The sequence below is a fragment of the Mauremys reevesii genome, linkage group 3, assembly GCF_016161935.1.
Source record: "Mauremys reevesii isolate NIE-2019 linkage group 3, ASM1616193v1, whole genome shotgun sequence".
Classification (NCBI taxonomy): Eukaryota; Metazoa; Chordata; order Testudines; family Geoemydidae; genus Mauremys; species Mauremys reevesii.
The window spans coordinates 85,284,432-85,296,616 of record NC_052625.1 but is presented as its reverse complement, the minus strand read 5'-3'; positions in this window follow the sequence as shown (position 1 = coordinate 85,296,616).

Sequence of the window (12,185 nt, the reverse complement as noted above, 5' to 3'; positions counted from 1 at the left end):
GGAGAATACATTATGACTGTGGGTAAATTGTTCCAATGGTTAATTAACCTCACCATTAAATATTTAATCCTTATTTCCGGTCTGAATTTGTCTAGCTTCAGCTGCCAGCCACTGGCTCTTGTTCTACTTTCCTCTGCCAGATTAAAGAGCCCATTATCAAATATTTATCCCCCATGTAGGCACTTACAGACTCTAATCAAGCCAATATATTAACATTCTTTTTGCATCAGTGACACCAGAACTGAACACAGTATTTCAGCAGCGGTCGCACCAGTGCCAAATGAAATAATCTATATATGCCTACGCAAGATTCCCTGGATTACAAATCCAAGGATCTCATTAGCTCTCTTGGCCACCGCGTCACTCCAGGAATTTATTATCACCTGATTATCCACCACAACCTCCAAATCTTTTTCAGAGTCACTGCTTCCGAGGATGGACTCCCCCTTTCACTAGAAACACATCTACCCAGTGATGATTCCCCATTTCAATTATATGTTGAGACCGATCAGTTAGCCAGCTTTTAATCCATTTAATGTGTGCTAGGTTATTTTTATACTGCTCTAGATTTTTTTAAAAATCAAAACGTCACATGGTTGCAAGTCAAATACCTTACAGAAGTCTAAGTGTATTACATCAACACTCTTACCTTTATCAACCAAACTTGTAATCTCACATACACAAAATCCCATATCAAGAAACCCTACTGCAGGCAGATGTAGTTTAATCTGCCCCCCTGTGAAGATCTCTTCCTAATTTCTAATAGCTAGAGATTGGTTTAAAGCCTGAAGCAGGGGGTTTTAGATTCCTTCTAAAATTTGTGACTGGGTTGGAAGCCTTGTGGAGAGAGGTGTGTGTGTGGTTTTTTTTGTTTGTTTGTTTTTGTTTGAGGCACGGAACAGCTATTGCATGAGCATTGGGCTTTTCCTCACACAGCATTTCTTTAGAGGTGGTCACGCCTGATACTGCCAACAAGCAGTTTAGTTGGTTCCATTTGTGAGGGTAGTTTTTTGCTGTGTGTATACCTGTGCCTCGTAGTCCAGTTTCCAATGGAATCATCTAATTTTACACAGGATATAAAACAATGCAAGATTAGATGATTTTTGGTTTCTACTGACCTGTGCTGGATGTGAACAGGATACGTAGAAATAAAATACTATTCTCTTACTGACCTCAACACATTCTGTAATAATTTCAACTGTTTTGTTCACTGAAACTGTAATGCATGTCCATGCAGTAAATGTTTTCCTAGGCTGTTGATCGGTTATTGCTGAAAATGCTTTGCACGAAGACCTTCATTCTACTCCCATATCAGGGCTGCTGCTGCCTGTGTAACTTTTATTGGCCACCCAGCTGCTCTCAAAATACATAACATTCTGCTGGGTATAAAAGACAAGCTTAGCAGATGTGAAAGAATATTATAAGCCATATTCACTGTAGCCTTTACAGAGGTTTCCCCCCTTCATACACTATTTTTTTCATCCCTGTTTACAAATGACTCATCTTCCTTAGAATCATTTAACAAAATTTTAGCATTGTGTTAAACTCATCAGTGCCAACTACCAGATTTTAAAAGCTGCTCCCTCTAAATCTTTTCCCCCTCTATCTGAAAAGAGTCCGTTCAAAATCCCCTGCCTTCCCAAGAAGCTTAGAAATCAATATAAACACAGAGATGCCAACAGTGCAGCCCACAGGCAGAGTGTATCCTGCAGGGTTCCAAAATTTGGACTGCAGTTGTCCTTTACAAGTGACTGAAGACAAATCTGATGAAACTGCATATTTTATTACTAGGGAACTCAAACAAGAACATCTCTTCATTTTGCAGATGAAGATAGAAATACCAGGAAAATATGGCTGCCTATATTAAATTTTGATTAAAAATGTTAAAGTTAGATACAAAGTTGTTTCAGCGCTTGGGTACCTGGCAAATTGGTTGCTCCACATGTATTACAGTAGAGTGGGAAAAGCACCAGAGGTAAGGTTGCACCAGACTCAATTTTTTTCATCCAAAATACTTATTTTCACTGATGTCTCCCTCCTTATTTTTTCAATAAAAAGCCTTTCCTATTGTTTTAATTTAATCAGATTTCCTTAAGAATGCAATTTAGAAATGATATTTTGGTTTGTTGTGTTGCCAACTGCAAGCAGTCAGAAATCATAAGTCAGGCCTCAAAAACCATAAGACTTTAAAAGATAATAATAAAATGTGGGTTCTTTTTATTTGCCTTCTGGTTTTTGAGCTATTAGGTGATGAGTATGGTATAAAAACCTATATAGAATAGATATTCAGGTTACATTTTCAAGTTTTTCTCCATAAGCAGGTGGGCACAAAATATAGTTTAAAAGAAAATGAAAGCTAATATCTTCAAATGATCACCCAGCTCCAGGAGCAGGGGCTTTAAGAAAAAACATCTAGTTTCATGAACTGGCAACACTGCGTTGTTTGATATTATTAGCTATCTTGCCACCTCGCCAACAGGTACAATTTCATAAGGTCCTTGACATTTAGTCTTTTTAGAGGATGTTTCAAAATGTTGGGATTTCCCTGATTAGTCAAGGCTATAAGGCTCCAAACTTGCAAATATTTACATACATTTGTACACCTCTGTGCTGTCTGACCAGGATCAATGCCAACCCAGAGTCTATTTCAGGCCTTTGCCTCAGGGAACAATTTATTAAACAGAAACTTGGGCAAAATACCAACAAGGGCAACAGTTCCCAGAGGCTTCCCCCTCACTGCTCTTAGTCAGTGTCCTGACCCACGGATTCCTACTAATTCTCACTCCCTGGGAGCCTCACAACAGAACACACACATCTACCCCTCTCTTCCAGGCTTCTATAAGCACAGGTGCTCTTCAGGGTTTCACCTGACCCCTAAGCCAACAGCCTCAGCTCGGAGGCAGATGATCATGGGTGGTGGTAAAGGAGCTTTGGGGAGCTAATGTTCTCTGCCATGGCCCTGGGGCCAGGCTGTAGTGGGGCTCAGGCCTCCTCTGGGTTGCTGGGGCTCAGGGCAGTGCAGATGGGTGGGCCAGAGCTCGGGGTGACTCAGGCGGGCAGACTGGGGGCAGCTCATGTCGGTGGGCTGGGGCTCTGGGCAGCTTGGCCAGGCCAGCTGGGGCTCCTCTGTCCATGGTGGGGGGCTCACGGCTCCTCTGGCCCTGGTGGGTGGAGGGGTGGGAAAGAGGAGGGCAGAAGGGCAGAAGTGAGGGCAGGGCCTTGGGTGAAAGGGGTGAGGAAGGTAGCTAGCCTCCCTGAACGGGGGTTCATGTGCCGCCCATGCAGCAGATAACTCACAAGGTGAAATGAGCCCATTTCCCTTTAAAGGGGCCAGTCACCCTGTGAACAGTACTTAACGTTAAAACAAGAGAAGCCAATGGGGCTATTCAGTCACATGCAAAATTAAGCACGTGTGTAAATGTTTGCAGGGCCTAAGAATACTGAGGGCGTGCACAAGTATATTCCACCCCACTATAGGGAACATAAAAGACGAGATTTAAAAAATAAGTTAGAGCTCATTTGATAAGGTTGGGACTTCCAGCTGCTCTCAGGGTTTTAGTTGCCATGCTGACACTGAAGTCCAGTGAGTTTGATGCCTAATTCCCTAAAGTGTCTTTGAAAATCCCACCAACAAAATTTACTGAAAGACACAAACACACAGAAAAAAGTGGGGAGGAAGGGGGCAAATCACCCAGAACACCGAGCAACAGACAAATGTATTTTCATTGTCATTCTTTATGCTTAACTTATTGTTGCAGTTTGATACAAGTTCTTGTTCATTTCGCACAATCCTGCAGTCTTTGATCCCACCCTCACCCCAAACTCCCACTGACTAGTGTAGGAGTTTTGGATGCATAAGGACTATGATCAGGCCTATTGTAGCAATTGTTTGATTCTTTTAATGAAAGGATCATTGTCTCTCATTACTATTATATGGGCCTCAATTCAGAAAAACACCCCCATTCATGAAAGTACTTCAGCACAGGCACAAGATTATCAAAAGCATCTAAGTGATTTAGGAACATATATCCTTGTGCTCCTAAATCACTTATGTGCTTCTGAAAATCACACACGTGCTTAAAATGAAGCATACGCTGAAGTCCCTTTGAAGTCAATAAGAATTAAGTGCTTTCCTGAACTAGGGCTGTGCTATCTTACTTAATATTACTATCATGTGTCTATTACCGAGTTAACAAGATCAAGTTTACTTTGCAAGCATTACACAGTGTTTGAATTACTTAGTTATTGTACATTAGAACAACTGTTCATATATTTTATAATTTGCATATTGAAACTGTACCTGTCTTTTCTGGGAGAAGATTCAGATCGAATAACTGGTGGTGACTGAGAAAATTGGGATAAATACTCCAACACATTGTTGGCGAAGATAATTTCTGCAAATGAAAGAGTGTATTAAATGTATTACAAAAAGCAAAACAAACAAATGTGGAACATTAAACTAAACATCATGTGTTTTATGGCCTGAAAGGTACTCCTCATCACTAAGTGATGCCTAGGGCTCTGTTTGCACTGGAAGTTACACATTTAATTGTGTGGTTCTACACCCGGATAACCCATTTGGCTGAAAGTTGGCAGCATCAAATGCTTGTTCCGGCCCATTTAGTTCTACTGAGACCCAAAGGGATGGGAGCGTGACTAATCCAGAATGCTTTGGCCAGTCTCTTCACCACTAGAGTCATAAAGCTGGATCCCTTTGTTGCTTGTTGGTTTTTGTGTTGATTTTAAGAAGTTAACCTAGCCAAGAGCACATCCTTCTTAAACAAAGAAAAGTCCGGTTTATATACCAGGGTTCTGAACATTCTTGTCTTGGAGGTTAACAGCAGGTGGGTCGAAGGAGGGTTTATCACCTGGAGCAGTTATTTATTAATGAGAACCTGAAGACAATCAGTTGCAAAAACACAAATCTTATAAATAGAGCTAGGTGGGAAACAGTTTCCCATCCTGCAAAAATGTAGGGTTTTTGTTGTTGTTTCACAGCTGGATAAAACCAAGACCTTTTGCAGTTCTTCACAAAAACCTAGAGCAGGGGCCTGACCCCCATGCAGAACATCCCAGGGGCTAGAGCACTCATTTGGAGTGTGGGAGAACTAGATTACACTCCCTGCTCTGCCTGATTCAGAGGAGGAGCTTGAAGCCGGGTCTCCCACATCTCAGGTGAGTGCTCTTACCACCAGGTGGGGATTGTCTCTCTCTTTGGCTTTGACCAATAATTTCCTCCTGCACATGAAAAACCTTCCCAATGAAAGTTGTTTAGAAATTGATACGTTTCCACACAAAAAAAAAAAATAATTTAGATGAAAAACCATTTTGTTGGAAAATTCCTAGCCGGCTCCAGTCATAAACAGTTTTAAATACTTTCAGTTGAGGCCATTTGAATCTATTAACAGTGGTTAGCTCTGGTGTCAAGAACCACCTTCTCTTCTGGAGATTAAATTAAAGGCTCTGAGGACTAGTCTCGGTCACATTAAAGAAAATAAAGAGATTCAAATACTCTTGTGAATAAAAGCACCACATCCAATTCATTAGGATTCTAATAATCAAGTTAATTCATTTTTGAGTATTGAGCCAAGTGCTGAATAGTTGTGAAAATGTTTGTGAATCCCAAACATTCACGGATTTTAGCAGGAACAATAATTCTTCTTATTGTTTGTGCTGAGAGTGCATTATTAAGCAAGCCACCCATTGTAGGCTCTGATCACTTGTATTAGGGAAATCTGTTACCAGTGTAACATCTGGTGCCTGACTCAATTTAAATCAATTGTGTGTTTCTTGTAATAGTTTTAAGTAGGTGACCAGACTCATAGATTTAATAGAGAGCACTCATATCTCCCCTCAGCCTTCTTTTGATTAAGCTAAACAAGTCAAGCTCTTTGAGTCTCCTCTCAGAAGGTAGGTTTTCCATTCTTACGATCATCCTAGTAGCCCTTCTCTGCACCTTTTCCAGTTTGAATTGATCTTTCTTAAACATGGGAGACCAGAACTGCACACAGTATTCCAGATGAGGTCTCACCAGTGCCTTGTATAACGGTACTAACACCTCCTTATCTTTGCTGGAAATAGCTTGCCTGATGCATTATAGGACTGCATTAGCCTTTTTAACAGCCCCATCACATTGAAGGCTCATAGTTGTCTTGTGATCAACCAATACACCCAGGTCTTTCTCCTCCTCTGTCCCTTCCAACTGATAAATCCCCAGCTTATAGCAACATTTTTTGTTGTTAGTCCCTAAATGCATGAGCTTGCACTTTGCACTGTTAAATTTCATCCCATTTCTATTACTCCAGTTTACAAGGTCATCCAGATCTTCTTGTAGGATATTTCAGTTCTCTTCTATATTGGTAATACCTCCCAACTCTGTGCCATCCTCTGCAAATTTTATTAGGGCACTGTGATGATGCGGTTCTGGCCGGACCCAACTGAGAGTGCCAATTCAGGACCAATTGCTTAAACAGGGCAGTAACAGCCCAAGGCTGGGGTTTCCCCACCTCTGAGGCAAACCAAACCAGCTAGACAAAGAGGACTTTGGTCTCACCCTACTGGCTAACCACAAGTCACACAAGCAATTCCCTTATACACTCCAGTTTCCCAGTATCACCACCAGTCCCACTCGTCCTGGGGATGAATGGTTATGAAAACCAATACCCCAGTAAAAGAAAAAGGTTCTCTCAATCCCAAAGAATCAAGCCCCAGACCCAGGTCAATATACAAATCAGATCTTACCCACCAATCATGCTGTTGCCAATCCTTTAGAATCTAAAATCTAAAGGTTTATTCATAAAAGGAAAAAGATAGAGATGAGAGCTAGAATTGGTTCAATGGAATCAATTACATACAGTAATTGCAAAGTTCTTGGTTCAGGCTTGTAGCAGTGATAGAATAACTGCAGGTTCAAATCAAGTCTCTGGAGTACATCTACAGCTGGGATGGGTCATTCAGTCCTTTGTTCAGAGCTTCAGTTTGTAGCAAAGTCCCTCCAGAGGTATGAAGCAGGATTGAAGACAAGATGGAGATGAGGCATCAGCCTTTTATAGTCTTTTCCAGGTGTAAGAACACCTCTTTGTTCTTACTGTGGAAAATTACAGCAAAATGGAGTCTGGAGTCACATGGGCAAGTCCCTGCATACTTTGCTGAGTCACAAGGCGTATCTGCTTTCTCTCAATGGGTCAATTGTATAGCTGATGGTCCTTAATGGGCCATCAAGCAGGCTAGGCAGAGCTAACACCAACTTGTCTGGGATGTCACCCAGAAGCATAGCATTAATCTGAAGTACAGACAGTATACAGCCCATATTCATAACTTCAACTAAAAAATGAGACGTGCATACAGACAGCGTAATCATAACCAGCAACCCATAACCTGGTCTAAGACACCTTATACGACCCCCTTTGCATAAGATTTTGTGCCACTACAGGACCTTGGTTGCAACCATGTTCTATATGGTCCCAGATTATATCAATAACATCACAGGCACACTCACTTTTTGTGCCAAGGTCAGTAATAAAAATGTTAAATAAGATTGGTCCCAAGACTGATCCCTGAGGAACTCCACTAGTAACCTCCCTCCAGCCTGACAGTTCACCTATTAGTATGACCTGTTGTAGTCTCTTCTTCAACTAGTTCTCTACCCACCTTTTAATTCTCATATTAACCCCCATCTTCTCCAATTAACTAATAATTTCCCATGTGGAACTGTATCAAATGCCTTACTGAAACCCAGGTAGATTAGATCTACTGTATTTCCTTTGTTTAAAAAAATCAGTTATTTTCTGAAAGAAGGAGATCAGGTTGGTCTGGCACGATCTATCTTTTGTAAAACCATGTTGTATTTTATCCCAATTACCATTTACCACTCTGTCCTTAACTACTTTCTTTTTCAAAATTTGTTCCAACACCTTGTATGCAAGTGAAGACAAACTAACAGGCCTGTAGCTGCCTGGATCACTCCCCCCTCCCCTTTCTTAAAAATAGGAAGTATATTAGCAAATCTTTAGTCATATGTTATGACTTCTGAGTTTAAAGATTCATTAAAAATCCCTGCCATTGCGCTTCCAATTTCATGTGCCAGTTCTTTTAATATTCTTGGATGGATATTATTCTAGGCCCCTAGTATAGTCCCATTAAGATGTTTGAGTTTGACTTCTACCCTGGATGTGGTAACTTCAACTTTTCATATGTTCATTGCAATTAGCCACCCTGCCAGTACCCTTAAGCTCTTCATTAGTCTCATTAAAAAGAGAGGCACTGTATTTGTTTAGGTGTTGGGCTATGCCTAGATAATCTTTAATCTCCACCCCATTTTCAGTGCTCAGCAGTCCCACTTCTTCTTATTTATATGGCTATAGAACCTTTTACTGTTAGTTTTAATTCTCTTTGCAAGGTCCAACTCTGCTTGGCTTTTGGCAGTTCTCACTTTATACCTACATTTTCTGACCTCCAGGAGGTAGCTTTCCTCACTGAGCCATCCCCTCTTCCATTCTATGTAGGCTTTCTGCTTCCTCTTCATCACCTGTTTAAGATGCTTGCTCATTCAGTTTGATCTGCATAACTTCCCTACAGTTTTTCCCCTTGCTTGGGATGCAGGCTCCAGATGGCTTCTGCAACTTTTACGTAACAGTAACTCCAAGTTCAGATCCTTGAATTCTTTGGTCTAGTCCACTTCCCAAACAAATTCCCTTAATTTATTAAAGTTATCTTTTTTAAAATCAAGGACCTTTATTGTAGATCTATTTTTGTTTATCCTTCCATTTAGTTTAAACCGAATTAGCTCACGATCATTTGAACTAAGGTTGTCCTCTATGACCAGTTCTTCTATGAGGTCCTCACTATTCACCAATACCAAATCTAAAATGGCATCACCTCTTGTTGGTTCAGAGACTATTTGGCAAATAAACTGGTCAGCTATCATATCCAGGAAAATCTTGGCCCTACCGTTATTAGTAGTACTTGTCCTTCAATGTATATCTGGGAAGTTAAAGTCTCCCATAATCACACAATTCCCAGTAGTATTTATTTCAGTAAAAACATTAAAGAGATCTCTATCCATATCCAAATCAGATCCCGATGGTCTGTAACACACCCCAAGCAGTATCCCCGAGCAATCTCTGGTAGCTTTCTTCCCCAAAGTGATTTTGGCCCAAATAGACTCTGTCTTATCTATTCAATCACTTCTAATTTCTTTGTGGTCTACCTCCATCATTAATACACAATGCTACTCCACCACGTTTGGCTTTATTTCGATCTTTCATAAAGAGCACATACCCTTCAATACCTGTACTCCAGTCACGATTACTATTCCATCACATTTCTGTTACCCCTATAATATCTGTTTTCACTTCCTGAACCAGTAGTTCTAATTCCTCCATTTTGTTACCCAGGCTCCTTGCATTGGTGTACAAACATCTGAACTATTCCTCTTGTCTTCACCCACATTCCTCACCCGACTGGGTACAGTCATTCTCCTGGAAGAGTTGAAGATCTGATAGTGCTGATACCAGTGAAGCTAGTAATCTTTCCTCTTAATGTCCATTCTCCTACTCACTGCTGTTCCATTCTCCCAGTGGTCAGACATCCCAAAGCCCTCCTTATAGCAACACTGCCTGAGCCATCTGTTGATTATCATCATCTTGTCTCACCTTTGTTCTCCTTTTCTAAGGACAGGTAGAATCCCACTGAAGATCACCCGAGCCTCCATTTCCTTAAGCGTCTTCCCCAGCCTGTCATAGTCTCCTTTGATGTGTTCCAGCGAGAATCTAGCTGTGTCATTTGTTCCCACGTGGATGACAATCAGTGGATTCTATCCTGCTGCCATTAGGATCCTCTTCAGCCTCAGGTTCGCATCCCATAACTTAGCTCCTGGAAGACAACACACCCTTCTGTTCTCCAGATCAGCTCTGATGACAGGCCTGTCTGTTCTTCTTAGTAGGGAGTCCCCAGTCATGTAGACCTGCCTTTTCCTGGTGGCTCTATGGCCTTCCACCTGTTCTTTCTGGCTGTGAGTCCTCTTGTCTTTTATTCTCTCTTGGAATCTTCTGTGAGTAATCCTGTGTCCTCCTGGGGCTCTGAACTTTGGGGGTGGTGGGTTCCCCCCAGCAGTGCCACCTGGAACTGGAGTACCACTGAGCCCTCTGACCCACCAGCCTTGGCTACATTTCACACTGTACTGCTGTGACAAGCTGCAAAGCCCTCCAGCCTGCACTTCCACCAGCACTCATACAGGTAGGGACACATCCAGCTGCAGTTATATGCAGGTTCTCTGATCAGCCCCTGCAATGAACCAACAGTGGAAAGGCTGCAGCTAGGGCAACTCCCAACTCCCCAGGCACGCACCCCCTCTGGAGTATAAACCCAAAATAATACCATCTTGCACTGCACAGGGAGCTGTACAGTGTAAGGGTCATAAAATTCGCCCCCTCCCTCAATGCGGAGAGGAATATGCAACAGCCTTTTGCCTCTGAGCTAAGATTCCCATACACTTCAAACCAACTCACTGGTTTAGATAAAGCAAAAAAAGTTTATTGACTACAAAAGAGGTGTTACAAGCAGGCTGCAGATTCTTAAGGGGCAAGCTGCACTTGATTTACATCTTGGAATCCCCGACCCCAGGTGTTTCATTCACAGGCTAGAAATCCCTTTAGTTTGGGTCAAGCATTTCCCCCAGTTCAGTCTTTGTTCCTCAGGTGTTTCCAGGAGTCCTCTTGGGTGGGGAGTGAAGAACCCCGGATGATGTCATTCCCTGCCTTATATAGCTTTTGCATAGGGCGGGAACTCTTTGATCCCAAAGCTTGGTTCCCAGACCAGTCTGTGGAAAAATACTGACATCCCAAGAGAGTCCAGAGATATATGGTCGCATCACATGTCCTTGTAGACTCATAACAGCCGTTACTTGGAGGCAGTGTGTCGTGTTTTCAAGAGGGCTCTGCTGATGGGAGATAAACTTCTCCTAAGACTTACTGTTTTTCCCTAATGGCCCATTGCCCTGAACAGGCCCTTCCCCTCAAACTATCTGGATTGAAAGTATTTTGTCTAGTGGGTGTTACTGAGGTGTAACTACATTTGAAATACAGATACAAACACAATATTCATAGTTCCAGATACAAAAATGATACATGCATACAAATAGGATAATCATATTCAGCAAATCATAAATTTTTCAGTGCCACCTCACATGATTTATCTTGCCTAAAATATATGATAATTATGTCATAATCACATAATGTTACTGGGAAGAATATGGGGTGCAGTGTCATACTGGGTATCTCCATTAGGTCTTCCCTTCTTCTTATAGAAGAAGACACTCTTCTCTTCTTCTGTGCTCTCCCACCTTCAGTTATGGTCCGCTGTGTCCCCTCTTCATTTTCCAGCTCAGCAAATCTGTACCTGAGTTGTATTTCTCATTCACTAGTCTGTCTTTTCCTCAGCCTGGTTCTCGTAGACATGCTTCCACGGACCACTTTCCTGCCCAAGCACCCTCCCCATCCCCAGTCCAGCTTGCATCTGTGAGTCTTGACTTCTACCTTCCTCCTCCTCTTGCCTTTCCTACATTAACTGCTCAAACCCACTTTGAAAGTGAGCCATAGTTTCTACCTGCATCTCTGACCCTCAGATCTTCTCTTCTATTGTAGGCTGAAAGCCTAATGGGGAGAAATTGTCTTGAGTAAAGTGTACTCCATTTTGCTTATTTTGTGAACCTTCAGTGAGTAAGAAGAAAATGTTTTGGTTTTATTATTTGCTTTATGTGTTGTTTATTGTTTTTAGATGGATAAAAGAGTCCTGGCTGCACTTCTTGCTTTGGAAATCCTTTACTGTTTTGTGTGGGAGTGCAGAATATATGGCATGCTAACAGACACCAGCACACATGGGACGGATGGCTGAGAGGGGAGTGGAGAAACTGAGAAGCACTGACCTTGTTATAAGAATCACCTGGATATGAGGTTCATGATCCTAAAGGAAAGGCATACGCACCAAGGACAAAGGAAAGAGTGGAGAGAGAGGGGCGAGATAAGAGACAGCTGCAGGTACTCCCAGGAACAACCCACAATAATGCTGATTGGGAGCAACCCCGTCTAACAGCACTGATGTACCGCAGCAAGGGCCATACCCGTGCATGAGAACTTAGTATTAGGAAAGAAGGATGTAATGTCATGGGAATTTGGGTTTGCTCTGCA